Genomic DNA, 8,382 nt, shown 5'->3' with positions numbered 1-8,382 from the left:
CATTATCATTAGTGTTCGAGTTAACTAAACTCTTCGAGAACTGCAATTCCTTCAGTGCCCTGCAATTTATTATCAATTAAATGAACCTACAAAGAGCGTATTTGCAGGCTGCAGCCAATACAGTTCGACTGAGGTCTTACATTAGAAAAGTTTAGTTAACTTAACTATTATGAATATAATTGAGGTATCTCTTATTTGTTGTACGTTTTACATACAAGCTTCGGACATCCCCTCTTTGTTGTTTTTACTACGCACAGTCCACACATTCGAACTGCAAAGAAACGTCGACGACATCGGTTTGATAGAGTAATACCATATACATGGAGTTTATATCTCTAGTGACGCCCCGTTCACATTGCTTACAACGAAAGAAAGATAGAAGAAAAATAAAAAAGAATTATTGAGAAATTCCGATTTTTTGTCCTTCAATTAGTATTCAGCAAAGGCAAGACTACAAGTCAAAAATAAGAGGAGCGAGCAAGTCTTCTTTGACTTTAACTGATTCTGATTAAAAATAGGTTAAAATAAACTTTTTGATTTGATTTTTTACATTAAAATTATTTATAAGGAAATTCTAAGAGCGAAGCAACAATATATGCCACCGATCACCTACCGCCAACCCCATAGCAACACAACCCATAAACACCAAGTGTTGGGCAGAGGGAATAGGAGCATTCCTCAGAGGTAGCAGATGTCAACTCAAAATAGTGCGGAATACAGTAGTGGCGAATATTGTTGCATGCAAAACAAACTGTGGCATATAATTTAAATTATTTGCATTTCCTAAAAGTATCGTCAGAAGACAAATGGATAGTTTGGATTTTTGATAAAATCACAAAAAAATTTTCTTCAAATTAAATATCTCCAAAATTGATCTCTTCCAAAAACATTTCATTTCTTCAGAATTTACTAGAAAAACCAAACTGAATCAAGGCTCGAAAGAACAACAGACGTAGCTGTGGCTGTGACTGTGACTTTGATTTGGTTTTATTTTTGATTTTTGCTTTTGTTTTTGTTCTTGTTTTGTCGCAGTCGTGATCGGCAGTAAACCAAACTGCTTTGGCACTGCTGCTTTGGTTCAAAGCAAGTATCAAATTATTTTGCTTTGCTCACCTACACCCCTCAGCGAGCGGCAATGTGTGTGCATATGAAAATAAAGCAGAAATAAATTTCCATTTTTTTCTCAAAATATGTACACATACACATTTTCTGTGAGATCAAATATGCTTCTACTTGCTTGCAGTTGGTGTTGTGTTGTTGTTATTGTTGTTATTATTATTGTTTTGATTTGATTTGTTTTGTTGTTGCTGCCTTCACAGTGATTTGCTTATTTGGGTTATTATTTTATTTGCTATTGTTGTAGTTGTTGTTGTTAGATGTCGCTTTTGCTGCTATGGCTGCTGCTGCCACTGTTGGAACCACTATGCATGTTGTCGCTATAATTTGGTGTTTCTTAAGCCATGTTGAGCCGTTTTGCATCTTTCTTGATAATATTGTATTCACTTTTTGTTGTTGTTATTGTTGTTATTGTTGATATTTTAAATAATTCTTCACATAATAATCATTTTTCTTTTAGGAATTTTCTTAGGGAATTCATTTAGTAGAGAATTTATTTATTTCTTTTTTCGGAATGTTTATGTTTTTTAAGGAAATAAATTAGAAGCAAATCATTTACCACATTCTATTCCATAGTCTATTCCAAATCATAAACTAATGGATTGGGCATTCATTTTTAACCTTCAACTTTGCAGATCAATTTTTACTAATTTCACTAAAAAAACAATATTATACTTTTCCTTACCTTTGGATCCAATATGCTGCGTTCCAGACTGTCTTCACGATTCATGGTTGTTGCAATGCTATTTCCATTGCTGCCACCACCGCCACCGCTACCGCTACCGCCACCACCGATACCGCAACTGTTGTATTGGTGATGCAGTTGCTGATGGCTTGATGCCTCCAATCTCAGGCGTGCACGTTCCACACGTGCCAGAGTTGGACTATCAAGAATGGAGGGAGCGCGTGATGGTGGGCGGGAATTATTCGCGCTTGGCAATGTTTGCGGTGATGGTTCCAATGTATTGCTGGTCGATGACGATGAGCCCGGCGTGGGTGCCGATGACGATGTCGTTGTTGTTGTTGTATTTACAAGCATTTTGTTTATTTATTTTTACTTTATCTCTACTTTTTTTATGGTTTGTTTTAATTATTATTGTATTTTTATAAAATACAATTTTATGGTTTATTTTTATTCAATATTTATTTGCTGCCATGCAGTTGACCATTGGAGATTATCACGGAAGAGTGAAATTTTATATAAAGAGTCCTTAACCCACACTTTTTGTTTATCAAAATTATTAAAAAAAACATTAATTGCTGCATTAAAATTTGTGAATTTATTTATTTTATTTTATTTTATTTTATTTTATTTTACTTTATTTTATTTTAGCAATTTATTAAGCAGATGTATTAATTAATACTATTTGTTCTTAAAAAATTCTTTTAATTTTTTTAATTTTTTTTTTCACATCTCACTTGTAAATTTTAAATTAATTTATTTTAAAATTATTTTCTTTTTTTTTTTATTTGTTGTAATTTAATAGTTTCTAATTAAATTTTTTTTTATGCAAACAGCGACTTTAGTGCTAGTTTATTGGGTTTGACACTTTTCATAGAGAATATTGAAGCTCAGCAGCTTTTCCGGAAATTGCCGGACGTCTATTTATTTTTCTTATTTTTTTTAATTATTGTATATCTTATGTACACATGATATTATAGATGATTATTATAGATGAGCTATTTCAGTTTTTATATTAACTTTTATTATATTTTTTTGATTTTAGACCTTCCTTGTAATTTTCATTATTTGTTACAAAAAATTAATTAAATTTATAATTTTGTTTTTTAATTTCATTTTTATTTTCTTACTAATATCTTCTCAAAATTTTATAAAAATTTAGAATCGAATATTAAAAAATATAAGCCTTTTTGTATTTAATATTTTTAATGAATTTTTTCATTAATATTACATATATTTTGTAATGATTTTTTTGCTTTTTCTATTAAAAAAAAGTTCTGAAGTTTTATTTTTTTTTTTAAATCAGATTTTTGTTTTACTTTGGTTTGATTTTTTAAACATATAACCTTTGTTTGAAAAATATTTTTTTTTATAATTTTTTAAGCTTTGCTTGTTTTTTTTTGTTATTTTTATCTTAAACGTGTTTTCAGAAATTTTTTGGCAGCAAAACTCCACTCTTTAAGAATTTTTTGTTTTTGGCAAAAAATTGGATTTCATTCTCTCGACTAAGCGTTTGTCGTAGCTTCTTCTTCCGCAATTTTAAATTCATCTTCCACACTTTGCTTTGCTTTCTAAGCCAATTTCTACTAATTTTCTTATGACTTTTAAGTAACACAAAAACAATATTCACTCACACATTTATATTTTTTTTCTTAATTCACCGCAAACGAGAAAAAACAATATCAAATAATAACAACAAAACACATTTTAAAGGCAATTTTCTTTACTTGGTAAAGAATACACGGCAACCTTCAACAATTGTTATTATTTATGCTTTGTCGTATTTCTTTCGTGGCCAAAATTAATTACATCTTTGCCGCAGCGCAAGCAAACGACTCCAAACCGAACACATGCATTACCCGTCGACGACTGTTCGTTGTGATTTCAAATGAATTTCCACAAACATCGTCAAACTTGTGTATGGGAATTTATGTGCTTAGCGCTGCACATACAACATGACTGAATCCAACATTCAAAGAATTTTCAATGAGCGATGAAATGTGGTTGTATTTAAAACTTCCCCGTATATAAATGTTTTGATACGAACTTCTAAACACAGAAGCACGTTCATGCAAAGACCGTTTAGGAGGGCATAAAGATTGTTTTAAAATTAAAATAAAGATCGTATGTGCAAATACCATATTCGAATTCCATGTGAATGCAAAGACCGTATTACGGTCTTATAATCTAAACTAAGATCATTTTTGAAATAAACATAATCCAAATATCGTACAAACTATAGGACATTCCGCGAAAAGATATTGCATCTCGTTTTTTAATATATTTAAATTTGCTGGTGGTTGATTAAATTAATGGATAACAAAGCTATTATTCTATTGCTTTTTGATCTCATTAATTTCTTCATGTGATTTCATTATTATCTTATTATTCTCATTAATTTCAATATTAAAATACCTCTAATTCGAAAGAACTTAATGTATTATAGCTGCATTCTATTCGTAGCCAAAGGTCCCATTTTCCTGTTATCATTGCTGTTAGCATTTGTTTCGAATAATTCGATTACAAGTGGTTATGGAGCTATTTAACTTTCTTTTCTTGCTTAGAGTAACTTGGTGGATTCTGTGAATTCTGTATTCTACACCAGCGCGATAGTCTGGACTTTGGCTGGGTTATTTAATTAGGATGGAAGACGACGCCTCAGTGGAAAGGGCACTTGAAGTAGTAGTTGATGATAAAAAGCGTGGGAGAAAAATCATATTTCCACTGAAGTGATTAAAGTGAGGAAACATCAACCTCACCTGTCGTATAGGCTTGCAGATGATGTACTAGTGGTGATTACAGAAACTCCACAATGGGTTGTTAAGACAAAGAGCTTTAGGTATTCTTTTTATTGGACTCATACAGATTAGTTTTATCTTTCTCACTATCAGGCTGCCACATTTTATAATGCAATAAAATACATAAAATATGTTTATAATAATTCTCCATAAAGCAAATTGCAAAACAATTGATCTGTGATAACATCAAGACAACGAAGCAGAGGGAGATGGATTTAGACTTAAACATTTTTCAGACAATTAGAATAAAGTTAAAAGTTTTTTGTTGAAAAGAATAAAAGAACAGAAAGATTGGATGTCCAAGCAAAGTGAATAACAAAAGACAATTATCAAGTCATAATATGTCACATTGAAGATGCAATTATCCGTAAGGAAAATTTCGCAACTGTCCTACGCTTTCGACGCTTTTCTAATCTAGTCAAGGTAGATTTTACCAAGATACATTTTATGGAAGGACTCAACACAATTAAATTCTTTTAGAATATGTCTCATAAAGATGATATGATAGATGAATGATATTTGTAACTTTTATAGTGAGTTGGTAGGTGGTTTACTGTTAATAAGAAAAAATGTTTGCAAATGAAGCAGTTGTGATTCTTTCTGTAACTATGAGAAGGATTTGGAAAGTGTTATATATCTGCTTTGCCACGATTTAGCACATGAAGCCTAATAAAAATTAAGCATGCTAAGGACTCTCTAGAGGATCTAACTTAGCTGAAAGATCATCTTAAACATTTCAAGTGTAACATGTTCTATTTGCATTATTTTTAAGTGAACTACACTTCCAGACGCTCATCTTGATCATTTTTAAGGACTTCTTACTAACAATCATTTTTCTTTGGCTTTAAAGCCTTTTTGCATGTTTTTTGGAAATCAAAACTTTATATTTGTTTAAATTTATCTTTAACTATTACTTGCAGTAATACTGGGTTTTCCGCTGTTGGTACGATCTGCATTCATTAGAATTTTTGCTGTCGCTCCATCAAATGCTATACCACCGGAAAAATTTTTCGTTGTATGTGATTGAAGCCTCTGTGCTTAGAGCTGCAGTTTTTAATTTAATTGGAACTTTACTGTGGAAATAGTTTGCAATGGTGTTACATGATTAATTTGCATAATTTAATTCGTGTTCCACTGTTTGCATCTACCATCATGGCACGTGCACAGGGACGCTTGACACCTTGCACTTTTGCGGATACTTAGATACTTAGATTGTGTTAAGTCATCTTTATATACCTTCTAAACAGGAAAAGTAAGTGCCAATTTCAATTAACTCTGTGGGTAAGGGATTAGAACATTTTCGAGGTCTGTCTGTATCAAATCGCTAAAAAAAGACGCGTCTAAAGTTGAGTAGGCAATACACGGCCGGGAGTTTAAATCAATTGAGGTCTGTCCTAACCCAACCTTAGTGGGTGTATCATTATGCCATTGTATTAATTAGTTTTCTTCGATATGGAGTAGTACTTTACAAGCGGATGCCGTACTTTACAATCGGATGCCGTGCTTCCATACAAGGAGAAAACTATATCCGAACGTATAGCTTCAATATGTACTGGCGGAATCTCTTGAACTTTAATGATGGTGTTTATGGTCGCATTATATTGATGCCTGAGTTGAGCATCGTGGAGTTGAAGCTTAATGGCTGGTAAATACCTTTAAAGAATTATGGACTTTGCTAACGCCAATTTGTTTGATGCTGTCCAGTTGTCGAATATGTTCTAAATGACTTGCATAAGTTTTGAAGGAATATTTCTTTGTCAGCTTGTATATTATTTGATCTTGTACCTATTTCTTGCCTGAGCGTAATCTTATGAACGCAATTGTTCTGACGTCAATGCATTCTTGGTGGTGCCCAATCACTTTTCAAATTTCTTACTGTTTTTTAAATTCTATATATGTATGTACATTCGGCTACATGTTATAAAGATGTAACCAATACTTGTTTCTTTATCTTTCAACATGATGAGCCTTCAATAGTAAGCTCCACTTAAGTGCAATGTTGTAAGGATACAACATTGATGTTTTCTTGACTGCCAATGATTATTTCGAATCAGTGATAAATATAATACATACTAACTTATCTGTAAATATCAGTTATTCACTTAAACCACCATCCTTTTGTCAGTGGCTTATTTATCATTGATCTTACTGTGCCTCTAATAAATGTATGAGTTCATCTCTCTTCGCTGTTGGTTCGCCCTATGCAATGAGGTTCCTTTGATTTCTATGCAAAACATTACCCAATGTCTTTTTGCCCCCTTTCATATTACACTGATATAGTATTAGAGAGAAGGCAAGTCATTTTTATGGTTGATAAACCTAAAACATTTAGCAATAAAAGTTTAAATTCTTATAAACAAGTTGCAAAGTAAATGTAAACATAATTAATATACGCAACATTATACATAATAAAACAAGCGAACAGAAAACATTATACGATCTAAAAATACGTAGCATTCGATTTTTGGTTGTACGGTCTACACATATAAAAGGTGGGATTTTATTGTTACGATATCAAAATACGGTCTTAACAGTTAACTGTTGTTATTTTGATTTATTGTTTACATTATTGTGTAGTATTTCATTATTAATAATATTAATTGTATACCCTTCTTTTATATTGCTTACAAATTTTTTTGTTGAGTAGTTGCCATATGAGGGGAAATTGCTTCAAACTCGACTTCTACACTGGCTAGACTATATGTTCCATTGCAAACATGTATTATTTTCGAGATGGCGGCATATAATAGTTTGGTTGTGTAAGCTGGAACAGTGTGCGCCAAAGTATTCACAAAGTCTAGCCAGTGGTGTCGCAGGGCAAGTGCAAAAGATTCAAAAATGTAGTACATGTTGCGCTCCATGTCGTAACTGCAGCGTTTCCCAGCAGATATTTTACATGACGCCAGTTCGATGTCGTGTGTAACAATTTTTGCAATGTAGCAGACAATAGTCGTTGCCAGGTAGTGCACGTGTTCGGTTTGATGTGGTTTGTATCATTCCCAGCGAAACATTGTTTACTTTTTGTTAGAAACGAAACACAAGAAGCATGAACTGCCACTGCCCCGTCTGTTGCCACTGAATTGCGTTTCAAATGTGTTTTGTTGTTATTTTTATTGTCTTTTTTGCGTTTGCGGAGAATTAAGAACAAATATAAATATGTGAGTGAATATTGTGTTTGGGTTATTTTACATAAAAGTTAAAAAAAAAATTCGAAAATTGTCTTCGAAAGCAAACCACAGCAAAGTGTGGAATATGAACTCAAAGCTGCGAAGGAAACCACGGCACACGCTTCGTAATGGGTAAAACCTAATTTTTTTACGAAAAATCCTAGGAAAAATTCTTAAAGGGTAAAGTCTTTTTGCCAAAAAATATCAAGCAAAGCTTAAAAAATTATAAAAAAAAATAATCTGATTTAAAAAAAAATAAAACTTCAGAACTTTTTTTAATAGAAAAAGCAAAAAAATCATTACAAAATATATGTAATATTAAAGAAAAAATTCATTAAAAATATTAAACACAAAAAGGCTTATATTTTTTAATATATGATTCTGAATTTGTATAAAATTTTAAAAACATAGTAAGAAAATAAAAATGAAATTAAAAAACAAAATTATAAATTTAATTAATTTTTTGTAACAAATAATGAAAATTACAAAGAATATTTAAAATCACAAAAATATAGTAAAAGTTAATATAAAAACTGAAATAGCTCATCTATAATACTCATCTATAATATCATGTTTACATAAAATATACAATAATTAAAAAAAATAAGAAAAATAAATA

Source organism: Teleopsis dalmanni, chromosome X, assembly GCF_002237135.1.
Source record: "Teleopsis dalmanni isolate 2A chromosome X, ASM223713v2, whole genome shotgun sequence".
Classification (NCBI taxonomy): domain Eukaryota; kingdom Metazoa; phylum Arthropoda; class Insecta; order Diptera; family Diopsidae; genus Teleopsis; species Teleopsis dalmanni.
Note: the sequence above shows the minus strand (reverse complement) of the source record.